The sequence below is a fragment of the Pseudorca crassidens genome, chromosome X, assembly GCF_039906515.1.
Source record: "Pseudorca crassidens isolate mPseCra1 chromosome X, mPseCra1.hap1, whole genome shotgun sequence".
Taxonomy (NCBI): Eukaryota; Metazoa; Chordata; class Mammalia; order Artiodactyla; family Delphinidae; genus Pseudorca; species Pseudorca crassidens.
In genome coordinates, this window is record NC_090317.1 from 107,887,560 (window position 1) to 107,900,778 (window position 13,219).

At 36.3% G+C, this 13,219-nt stretch overlaps 1 protein-coding gene across 1 annotated transcript in view; it reads right to left on the reverse strand.

The window, feature by feature from the left end:
- The window catches only part of IL1RAPL1 (interleukin 1 receptor accessory protein like 1), a 1,336,730-nt gene that overhangs the window by 435,078 nt on the left and 888,433 nt on the right, over positions 1-13,219 (reverse strand). The window lies entirely within an intron of this gene.

A 13,219-nucleotide genomic window follows, 5' to 3' on the forward strand; every position in this document is an offset into this window, starting at 1 on the left:
TCCCCCACCCACTGCCTCTCAAATCCGATCTACAACTGCTATCCTTGTTCATTCCATTCCATCCATACTGGCCTCCTTGCCAGGCATGCTCCCATCTAAGGCCTCTGCACTGTCCGGTTATACTTCCTTAGATAAGTGTATGGCTAAAATCTGTCACCTTCTTCATATCCTTACTCAATCATCACCTTTTCAGTAAGCCTCCTCCTAATCATCATATTTAAAATTGCAGCCAGTCTCTCTCTCATTCTCTACTCTTGATCCCCACTCCTCACCATTTACTGTACAATCTCTGCTACTCAAAGTGTGCTCCTACGCTAGCAGCACTGATGTCACTCAAGAACTTGCTAGTAATGCCATATCTCGGGCTCCCACCCAAGAACTACTGTAATAATATGCATGGTAACAAAATCCCCAGGTGATTCACATGCATAGTACAATATGAGAAGCAGAGCCATATGCTATTTTCTATAGTATTTGTCAACTTTTCCATACCTTTAAGGCAATAAGCTATTATATTTTTTGCCTAAGTTCCATGAGGATGAGATTTTTTTTTCTTTTTAATTCACTGCTTTATTCCAATTCCTACAACAGAACTTGACACATGGAATAGTACTCAAAAATACTTGTTGAATGAATGAATGCATGCATGAATAAAGAATATCTGTGATAATATGGCCAGAACACTGCCTAACCTATATTGAGTGTTTAACCAATGACAGTTCCTTTTCCTTTTCTCCCTGGACTAATTACACTCAGTGCTTCAGCATTTTAACACTAAAAATACACTTTGCCAGAAACCAAGCAGCAAAAGTTCATAAAAGAATTTCTATTTCATCACTTTGAAAATACAGATAAACAATCTTCTAATCTGTTTCTCCTCACCAACTGCCCGATGATTACTAGATTTATTAAAAAAGAGTCAAACACATTAGCACTAATGGAAAGAGCTTTTAGAAAGTAAAACTTGATTGGCACAGTCAAATGATCGCTACATATAATAATTACTAAAACAAATTTCACTGAATGTGTTATTTTATTTCATGGGACATTTGAGCTGGAATCAATTGTCCAAAGAACAATAAATCATGAGCATGATGATGCCTCATAAAGTTAAAAATCCCATAGTTTCTCTCATGTTGCTGAACAAAATCATAGTATCTACCAAAGAGAAAACTCAAAGACAAACACCTGAAAATTCACAACTACCACCCCTTCTGCAAAGTAGAAGTGTTTTCAGGAGCTGCCTAAAATAATAAAGTAAGCAAAAGGTAGTTCATGCATGATAAGGCAGATAAATGAAATTTAAAATTAAGTTGAAAACCTTGAAAGACACTTTGTTATGTGTGTGTGTGTATGTACAGTTGACCCTTGAACAACACAGGTTTGAACTATGTGGGTCCACTTATATGCAAATTTTTTCGAAAGTAAAAAACATAGTACTATAATACATGAACCACAGCTGCATGAATCTGCTGACGTAGAACCACGGTAGGGAGGAATCATGTACATGAAGGGTCAACTATAAGTTATACTCAAATTTTAAACTTTGGGGATGGTCAGTGCCTCTAACTACACCCCACCCCCACGTTGTTCAAGGTCAACTGTGTGTTTGTGTGTGTGTGTGTGTATATATATATATATATATATATATATGTACATACATATATACACACACATATACATGTATATATATAGTGCATATATATATACAGTTTATATACATATCACATTTTATAATTATTATATTTTATAATAATTTTTAGATAAGTGCATACTATCATTCTAGACAAATAGCCTTATTCTGGTAAATGTTTTACTGATATGAAACTTTATTTTCAAAGTTCAAACCAGAAAGAAAAAGGATAAAAAATTTTAGTAGATTAAAATTAAGAACTGATTTTGATTATAGGTACCACAAAGGGAGTAAAAAGATAAGCCACAAAGAGATGATATTTGCACTATGTATTACCAGAAAAGGCATCATATGCAGGATATGTAATATACTTCTTTGAATCAAGAGGCTTAAGACAAATAACATAAAAGTAAAATGGTCAAACAAAGGCAATGGGCTTGATTACAGATGTGGCTGAACATGCTTGTTGGTATGTAAAGTGTTATAACACATATGGAGAAGAATTTATTGTTGCCTAATATAACTCAAAATATGCATACAAACCCAGGAGTTCATATCCTGGAGACATTTTTCCACATGTACACCAAGAGACAAATATAGGCATAGTCCTAGCAGCATTGTTAATAACAGCAAAAAAACTTAAAACAGCCCAAATGTCCTTCAACAGTAAAATGGTAAATTAAATTGTGGTATATTTATGTAATTAAATATTATACAGCAATAGAAACAAATAAATACTGATATTGCCACCATTACAATATTATCCAAAAAAACAATAAGTAAAATATAAGTCACAGAAGATGAATATATTCAAATGAATACATTTATATAACAAAATTAGCAAAACTAAACTATGTATTTTTTTAGTTAATGTATAATATATTTTAAAACTACAGAGGAAAGGAAGGAAATAAGTAACACAAGATTTAGGACAGTAGTTACACATCAGGCTAGCTGTGTATGAAGGGAAAATGGGAGTTGAGACCCAGGCAGCCATGCCCCAAGGGGTTTACAAAGTGTGGTATTATACTGCTTTATTCTCAAAACTGGTGGCTGACACAAAGGAGTTCATTTTTGTTATTTTTAAAACTTTCTATATGTGGTACATACATTATTTTGTATCTATAACATATTTTACATTTCTTTAAAAGTATAAATAGGTATAATGAAAGGCATTACAGTAAATCAACATAAAAAATTTCCATAATTCATTAAATAATATCCCTATATTTCCTAGTAACCATTATTTACACAAAGTAAATAGCTATGTAGGTATTTCCTACAGCCCAATTTAGATATGGCCATGTTGGAGATCTGTATTACAGTTTCTGCTGTACAACTAAGTGACAGAATCTACTAGAATCACTAATAAATCACTGGAATCAGAAGGGCTGCAAAGGAATCACATCACCCCTGAATTTAAAATTAACTTATTTAATCATTTCTAAAACCCATGTTTGAGATAGATATCTAGTAGAGACTTCAAAATTTCTTGAGTTGGCAATTAGATGACTTCCCTTGAACTGAGAAATTTTTCTCAGTTCTTAACATGAAATACCCTTGACATCACTTAAGATATCTCTCTCTGTAGGCCATCACTGTGTTTAAGCATATGCTTATTTTGCTTTTTTTTTTCATATCTTTATAGTAGAGCTTCATTTCTTCCACTTCCTCCAAACTTTTACTTAAATTCTATTCAGTAAACATCTGTAGAGTTTGCTGTAGAAGTTAAAGTTGAGTAAGAGATCACTGAGTGAGACACTTCAAATAGGTTCATTCAGATTTGCCCTCTTGATTTTTACAAGGCCAGGGAAAGAGATTGCAACTCATTTAACTAACTTTGCCAAAGATCTTGTTTCAAATAACCAAAGCAGATCCACTCAAAGTGTACTTCAGTACCACAAGACAGAGAGATTCCTACAGGTAGACAGTAAGGCTGTTTGACTTGTGTTCATGTATGTATTTATTTTGTATAGTAACAAATGCCAAAGCTATGTTTTTCACCAGAACAACAACAAAAATTCTCCAGCTTTCCTGGGAATTCTATAATTCATTAAAAATATTTACATAGAAATTCTGACTACATTTAAGTTCTCAATGTTTTGATATTTTTTTCATGAATCCAAAGAAAATACATGTGTACGTTCTTTGCTCAATATATTTTGCAGAAAAGTTTTTTTGAGAATGTTAAAAAATAACTGCAAGAGTTTTAATCCCCAATTCCCCTATGTAGCAATCAATTTGGAAATCCACAAAACACATATACACTTAGTTTGCATCAAAAATCTTAATGAAAATAAATGGGGAATAGAATTTTTAAAGTGATTTAAGTTAAAGAAGGACACACACCTCTGAGCAAAGGGAACTGCATATCTTCCCTTGTCAAAATGAGTGCCCTAATTCTTTTCACCAAAAACAATCATTATGATACCCAACTTCATTGAATATTCTGCTTTTATTTGTGAGGGGCACAATGTAAAACGTTTAAGAAAAAGCTTTTAGAATATTAATTATTCAACCTGCAAATATCTATCATGATCAGAATACACATTTAGCCCAAAATGTTATCTAAATTAATTAAATTCTATATTAAACATTCCTTTAGTCAAATTAGTATTATTTTTACAACAGTATTATTAAATTTGCAATGGAAAGGTCTGCAAGTATAGGAAAATATTTCTCAAAAATAATTGACATTCAAAAACTGAAAGCATTTCCTCTAAGATCAGGAACAAGACAAGAATGTCCACTCTTGCCACTTATATTCCACATACTTTTGGAAGTCCTAGTCACAGCAGTCAGAGAAGAAACAGAAATAAAAGGAATCCAAACTGGAAAAGAAGAAGTAAAACTATCACTGTTTGGAGATGACATGACACTATACATAGAGACTCCTAAAGACACTACCAGAAAACTACCAGATCTCATCAATGAATTTGGTAAAGCTGCAGGATACGAAATTAATACACAGAAATCTCCTGCATTCTTATACCCTAACAATGAAAGATCAAAAATAGAAATTAAGGAAACAATCCCATTTACCAGCACATCAAAAAGAATAAAATACCTAGGAATAAACCTACCTAAGGAGACAAAAGACCTGTACTCTGAAATCTATAAGATGCTAATGAAAGAAATCAAAGATGACACAAACAGATGGAGAGATATACCATGTTCTTGGATTGGAAGAATCAATATTGTGAAAATGACTATACCACCCAAAGCAATCTACAGATTCAATGCAATCCCTATCAAAGTACCAATGGCATTTTTCACAGAATTAGAACAAAAAATTTTACAATTTGTATAGAAACACAAAAGATGACAAATATCCAAAGCAATGTTGAGAGAGAAAAACGGAGCTGGAGGAATCAGGCTCCCTGACTTCAGACTATACTACAAAGCTACAGTAGTCAAAACAGTTTGGTACTGGCACAAAAACAGAAATATAGATCAATGGAACAGGACAGAAAGTTCAGAGATAAACCCACACACCTACAATCAACTAATCTATGACAAAGGAAGCAAGGATATACAATGGAGAAAAGACAGCCTCTTCAATAAGTGGTGCTGGGAAAACTGGACAGCTACATGCAAAAGAGTGAAATGAGAACAATCCCTAACACTATTAAAAAAGAAAAAAAAAAACCTCAAAATGGATTAAAGATCTAAATGTAAAGCAGGGTACTATAAAACTCTCAGAGGAAAACATACGCAGAACACTCTCTGACATAAATTGCAGAAATATCTTTTTTGAGCCACCCCCTAGAGTAATGAAAATAAAAACAAAAATAAACAAATGGGACCTAATTAAACTTCAAAGCTTTCACACAGCAAAGGAAACCATAAACAAAATGAAAAGACAGCCCACAGTATGGAAGAAAATATTTGCAAACAAAGTGACTGAGAAGGGATTAATCTCCAAAACATACAAAGAGCTCATGCAGCTCAATATCAAAAAAACAAACAACCCAATCCAAAAATGTGGAGAAGATATAAATAGACATTTCTCCAAAGAAGACATACAGATGGCCAAAAAGCACACGAAAAGATGCTCACCATCACTAATATCAGAGAAATGAAAATCAAAACTACAATGAGGTATTACCTCATACCAGTCAGAATGGCCATCATCAAAAAATCTGCAAACAGGAAATGCTGGAGAGGGTGTGGAAAAAAGGGAACCCTCGTACCCTGTTGGTGGGAATGTGAATTGGTACAACCATTATGGAGTACAGTATGGAGGTTCTTTAAAAAACTAAATATAGAGCTACCATAAGATCCAACAATCCCACTCCTGGGCACATATCAGGAGAAAAACCATAATCCGAAAAGATACATGCACCCCAGTGTTCATTGCAGCACTATTAACAATAGCCAAGGCATGGAAGCAACCTAAATGTCCATCAAGAGAGGAGTGGATAAAGAAGATGTGGTACATATATACAATGGAATATTACTCAGGCATAAAAAAGAACGAAATAATGACATTTGTAGCAACATGGATGGACTTAGAGACTGTCATACTGAGTGAAGGAAGTCAGACAGAGAAAGACAAATATCATATGATATCACTTTTATGTGGAATCTAAAAAGTGGTACAAATGAATTTATTTACAAAACAGAAATACAGTCACAGATATAGAAAACAAACTTATGGTTACCAGGGGGTAAAAGAAGGAGGAGGGATAAATTGGGAGACTGGGATTGATATATATACACTACTATACATAAAATAGATAATTAATAAGGGCCTACTGTATAGCACAGACAACTCTACTGAATACTGTGTAACGACCTGTATGGGAAAAGAATCTAAAAAAGCGTGGATTTATGTATATGTATAACTGATTCACCTTTCTGTCCACCTGAAACTAACATAACACTATAAATCAACTATACTCCAGTAAAAATTATACAAAAAGAGACATTGATAAAAAAGTAGTGAGCATATCCAAACAACAATTTCACTGCTACTGTTTCATTGGATACATGTCTTCACCCAGGAAAAATTGACTGAGAGTTACTGTGGATCAATATGTGTCAATAAAAAATTTAATCATTAGAAAAGGAACTGACACTGCCTATAGCTGCACTGAGGTGACAGCTTCTGCTACAATGGCATGGCGTTTGCATAAAGAAAGCAAAAGAGAGCATTATGTTTCAAGAGAAATAGTGAACAAGTTCATGGCACTAAGGAAGTCCACTTAAGTACAACCAACTTGACTGATTTCACTACAATTCTTTAGGTTTTACAAATCGATTTTGATTTTTAAAAAATCAGTTATGGTGTACTTTTATTAAATCTGTGCATTTGCATAAATATAGCTGCATTTAACAGTGAACTTGAGCATCTTTATATTTATTTTTTAAGTAAAAACATTTAAAAAATGAAAACTCAGCACATAATTATGTGGTCAGTTAAACATGTGTTATACGGTGTCTCATTTAACACAAAATCTGAAAAACGTGTGAAAAAAATTCAAAGTTATTTACTTTAGTATACTTAACTTCTGGTACTTAGGAAAATCTAGTACAGATATTGTACATTCCAGCAGACAGTTTATATCTCTATTTTATAATTTTCTGACAAAATTCAATCTAGCAAATATTGTATAGACATATACTTCTTACTACATAATGAAAACATGATCAATCATTAACATTTTCTCACTTATAATTGTTTGCTTAAAATTCTGCTAGTATTATGGACCAATACAACCTTGAAAATCACCTATGCCCATAGAAATAGAAAAATAAATACAGATATATTAAATGTTAGGTCAGGGACTTCCCTGGCGGTGCAGTGGTTAAGAATCCACCTGCCAGTGCAGGGAACACGGGTTCGAGCCCTGGTCTGGGATGATCCCACATGCCGTAGAGCAACTAAGCCCATGTGCCACAACTACTGAGCCTGCGCTCTAGAGCCCATGAGCCACAACTAGTGAGCCCACGTGCCACAACTACTGAAGCCCACACACCTAGAGCCCATGCTCCACAACAAGAGAAGCCACCGCAATGAGAAACCCACGCACTTCAACGAAGAGTAGCCCCCGCTCACAACTAGAGAAAGCCCATGAGCAGCAATGAGGACCCAACATAGCCAAAAATAAATAAATAAGTTTATATAAAAAAATGTTAGTCAAACCAGGTAAGATAAGTAGCATTTTAAAGAAGTTTCCAGAAATTATGGAAGATTATATTAAACCTAAAGAAGCATGGTCGGGCTTCCCTGGTGGCGCAGTGGTTGAGAGTATGCCTGCCGAGGCAGGGGACACGGGTTCGTGCCCCGGTCCGGGAAGATCCCACATGCCGCGGAGCAGCTGGGCCTGTGAGCCGTGGCCGCTGACCCTGAGCGTCCGGAGCCTGTGCTCCACCACAGGAGAAGCCACAACAGCGAGAGGCCCGCGTACCACACACACACACACACACACACACACACACACACAAATAAATAAATAAAGAAGCATGGTCAACTTTAGCCACTGTTTTTATAAATACTGCTGCCTATTTCTGAATAAAATTCAGTAAAAAATATATTCTAACATTAGCTGAGGATATGAATAAATATTTGATTATTTTGGTAAGGTACCCTGTGCTTTTACAAATGAATCAATGAATTAGATCCAGCTATTTTTAAAAAGTTACTTGAGTGTTAAGGAATATTAGACATATTCAATACTACTGCAGTAATTTCAAAGTCCAAATCTAGGTTTTAATAGAGGCATCTCCAAGTTTCCATCAGAATACATTAAAATTATTCTGGCTAACCATTTGTTTCATTACAACACTGACACAAGTCTACAATTTTAAGTAGAGAATAAATGATGGGCTCTTTCAAATGCATATAAGACAAATACATTTTTCTTGTACAAAATCAGACTCAGAGTTTTATGCATTCATTTTAAAAAGCAGTTTTAGAAACATCAAGCTCTTTGCTTTCATCAATAGATTAAAATCTACTTAAACACCCATCAATAGGAGATTGGTAACTAAATTCTGCTGTAGCCAAAGATGTGTTAGAAGAATATTTAATGGCATGGAAAATGTTTAGAATTCATTGTTAAGAGAAAGAAAAGAATGCTACCCAAAAGGATGAAGATTATAATCTACATTTTATAAAAAGAAACTACAAATATACTGATATAGAGCAATTTTAAAATTATAGGTGGTGGTCCTAGGTGATGGAATGGCAACAGATTTTCCCTCTTACTTTTTATGCTTCTCTATGTTTTCCAAATTTACCTCAGCAAAAACAATTACTTTGTGATAAGAAAACATATACTTTTAAGCTGACATTTTCTACTAAAATTAGATAGTGAGATTTGTAACTGAAACACAATTACAAGAGGGCACAATTACTTGTCTAGAAATACAGACCATTAACACAAATGGACCATATCACTAGTGATTTAATGGCATTATTTATTTTATTATGTTAATGTTTTCACTTTTAGGTTACATTTTCATGAGTCATTAAGTCAGACAAACAATAGGAATTTCTAATACACGAAAATCATTTGAAGAGTAAAGGAGTGTTTTTAAAAGATATCATAAATGTTTGGTTTTACTATAGTTTATAAGACAGTGATTATCTATATCCTGACAAAGTGTGGTTATTTTCCTGATCCATGAAGTGTGGAATCAGTTATTCTTTCTAATATACAAACTAAACACCTAATCACAGGGAGAAGATCAGTAACAAATGGCAAGCTCTAAGCATTATGTGATTATTTAACAACATGAATAGCACAAGCTTCTATAACTGTCTGTAAATTTACTGGTTTAACCATCTAAAGTCTTTAAGCTTTTCCAAAACAAATAATAAAACAACTTCAGCAATAGCACACATCACCTAAGGAGTTTTAGGGAATTTTAGCATACAAACTTTAGAGAGTATTGATCATTTTATTTCTTCAGAGTATTGTTCATCACTAAATTAATTGTTTTACTTTACTCCTAATATGTTTCAGAATATGTTTTATTCTAGGATGAAATTATAATACTTTTGCAAATTTTCCTTGAAATCTTTTGCTTGGTTTCAGGAAGTATAGTCAAATAATTAACAAGTTAATTAGAGAGAGAGAATATACATAATAAAGACAACTAATAACTTCAATAAGCATGTGCTGTGCACCCCCTAAAGTTTTATATGATTACATTAAGCATGCTACATTTCTATTATCAATCCATTTCTTTTGAATAAGGCCTGTTATTTCATTATATTCCTACCATGAATCTCCCCCACCAAAGTTTATTTACATGAAAGGAACCAGTTAAGTATATATTCCTATATACAACAGTATATAGTAATAGAAGATATATGTATGCAATATATAGAAATATAGCATAAGTATATAATATTATAGTAAAATAGTATAAGTTAATGTATCTATTTGAGAGAGAGAGAGAAAGTTCTAACGGCAGGCCTCAAGCCTTTCTCATATTCTCTTCAATATCTTAACCCAATGACATGGATAAAGTCATATAAGGAATAATTATGCAATTTACCAGTAATGTGAATCTGGATGGGTTACCGAATAGAGGATAACAGAATAAAAATCCAAAACGATCTTGATGAGGGGAACTGAGGACTAATATAATAGCATAAATCTTACAGGAATAAAACATATTGTACATTTGGATGCCAAAACACAAAAGGTACAACACAGGGTAAAGAAGATATGATTCAGGGTAAAAATAAAAATAAGTAGCAGCAGCAGCAGTCGTAGCAGTAGAGTTTGGTTTTAATTGAATACAAGCACAATTATTGTCAATAGGACGACAAAGCTATGAAATAGTGGCAAATGTGAACACAGACTGCCTTTCTAGAAAATACAAGAACTCTGCTGTAGTGACCGTAGTCCACTGTGGATTGTAAAGTTAAGTCTATACCTATGTATTCCCTGTGAGGCACATAAACAAACCATAGTTCACACGGGGAAGAACAGTTAGGAAAGTGAAAGAACTCAAACACAGGTTGCATTTAAAAAATATTTTTCGAGAGCTTCAAGATGGCGTTAGAGTAAGATGTGGAGATGACCTTCCTCTCCACAAATACATCAGAAATACATCTACATGTGGAACAACTCCTACAGAACACCTACTGAACGCTGGCAGAAGACCTCAGACATCACAAAAGGCAAGAAACTCCCCACATACCTGGGTAGGGCAAAAGAAAAAAGAAAGAACAGAGACAAAAGAATAGGGACGGGACCTGCACCAGTGGGAGGGAGCTGTGAAGGAGAAAAGGTTTCCACACACTAGGAAGCCCCTTCGCGGGCGGAGACAGGGGTGGCGGAGGAGGGAAGCTTCGGAGCCGCGGAGGAGAGCACAGCAACAGCGGTGCGGAGGGCAAAGCGGAGAGATTCCCGCACAGAGGATCGGGGCCGACCGGCACTCACCAGCCCGGAGAGGCTTGTCTGCTCACCCGCCAGGGCGGGCAGGGCTGGGAGCTGAGGCTCGGGCTTCGGAGGTCAGATCCCAGGGAGAGGACTGGGGTTGGCTGCGTGAACACAGCCTGAAGGGGTTAGTGTGCCACAGCTACCTGGAAGGGAGTCCGGGAAAAAGTCTGGAGCTGCCGAAGAGGCAAGAGACTTTTGTTTGCCTCTTTGTTTCCTGGTGCATGAGGAGAGGGGATTTAAGAGCACCCCTTAAAGGAACTCCAGAGACGGCCGCGAGCCACGGCTATCAGCGTGGACCCCAGAGACGGGCATGAGACACTAAGGCTGCTGCTGTCGCCACCAAGAAGCCTGTGTGCAAGCACAGGTCACTATCCACACCTCCCCTCCCGGAGCCTGTGCAGCCCGCCACTGCCAGGGTCCTGTGATCCAGGGACAACTTCCCCGGGAAAAAACATGGCACCCCTCAGGCCGGTGCAATGTCACGCTGGCCTCTGCCGCTGCAGGCTGGCCCTGCATCCGTACCTCTCCCTCCCCCCGGCCTGAGTGAGCCAGAGCCCCCACATCAGCTGCTCCTTTAACCCTGTCCTGTGTGAGCGAAGAACAGACGTGCTCAGGCGACCTACATGAAGAGGCGGGTCCAAAACCAAAGCTGAACCCCGAGAGCTGTGCGAACAAAGAAGAGAGAGGGAAATTTCTCCCAGGAGCCTCAGGAGCAGCGGATTAAATCTCCACAATCAACGTGATGTACCCTGCACCTGTGGAATACCTGAATAGACAACGAATCATCCCAAATTGAGGAGGTGGACTTTGGGAGCAACGATATATATATTTCTTTCCCTTTTTCTCTTTTTGTGAGGGTGTATGTGTATGCTTCTGTGTGTGATTCTGCCTGTATAGCTTTGCTTTTACCATTTTACTAGGGTTCTGTCTGTCCATTTTTGATTGTTTGCTTTTATTATTTAAAAATTTTTCTTCTTAACAATCATTTTTTATTTTAATAACTTTATTTTACTTTATTTTACTTTATCTTCTTCTATCTTTTTTTCTCCCTTTTATGCTGAGCCGGGTGGAGAACAGGGTCTAGGTGCTTCAGCAAGGTGTGAGGGCTGTGCCACTGAGGTGGGAAAGCCAAGTTCAGCATACTGGTCCAGAAGAGACGTCCAGGCTCCACATAATATTAAACGGCGAAAATCTCCCAGAGATCTCCATCTGAACCCCAAGACCCAGGTCCACTCAATGGCCAGCAAGCTACAGTGCTGGACACCCTATGCCAAATAACTAGAAAGACAGGAACAAAACCCCATCCGTTAGCACAGAGGCTGACTAAAAACATAATAAGGCCACAGACACCCCAAAAAAAAACAACCAGATGTGGACCTGCCAACCAGAAAGAAAAGATCCAGACTCATCCACCAGAACACAGTCACTAGTCCCCTCCACCAGGAAGCCTACACAACCCCTTGAACCAATCTTAGCCACTGGGGAGAGACACCAAAAACAACGGAAACTACGAACCTGGAGCCTGCGAAAAGGACACCCCAAACACAGTAAGTTAAGCAAAATGAGAAGACACAGAAACACAGCAGATGAAGGAGCAAGGCAAAAACCCACCAGACCTAACAAATGGAGAGGAAATAGACAGTCTACCTGAAAAACAATTCAGAATAATGATAGTAAAGATGATCCAAAGTCTTGGAAATAGAATGGAGAAAATAAAAGAAAAGTTTAACAAGGACCTAGAAGAACTAAAGAGCAAACAAACCGTGATGGACAACACAATAAATGAAATAAAAAATTCTCTAGGAGGGATCAACAGCAGAATAACTGAGGCAGAAGAATGGATAAGTGACCTGGAAGATAAAATAGTAGAAATAACGACTGCAGAGCAGAATAAAGAAAAAAGAATAAAAAGAATTGAGGACAGTCTCAGAGACCTCTGGGAGAACATTAAACACAAGAACATTCGAATTATAGGGGTCCCAGAAGAAGAAGAGAAAAAGAAAGGAACTGAGAAAATACTTGAAGATATTACAGTTGAAAACTTCCCTAATATGGGAAAGGAAACAGTTAATAAAGTGCAGGAAGCACAGAGAGTTCCATACAGGATAAATCCAAGGAGAAACATGCCAAGACACATATTAATCACACTATCAAAAATTAAATACAAAGAAAACATATAAAA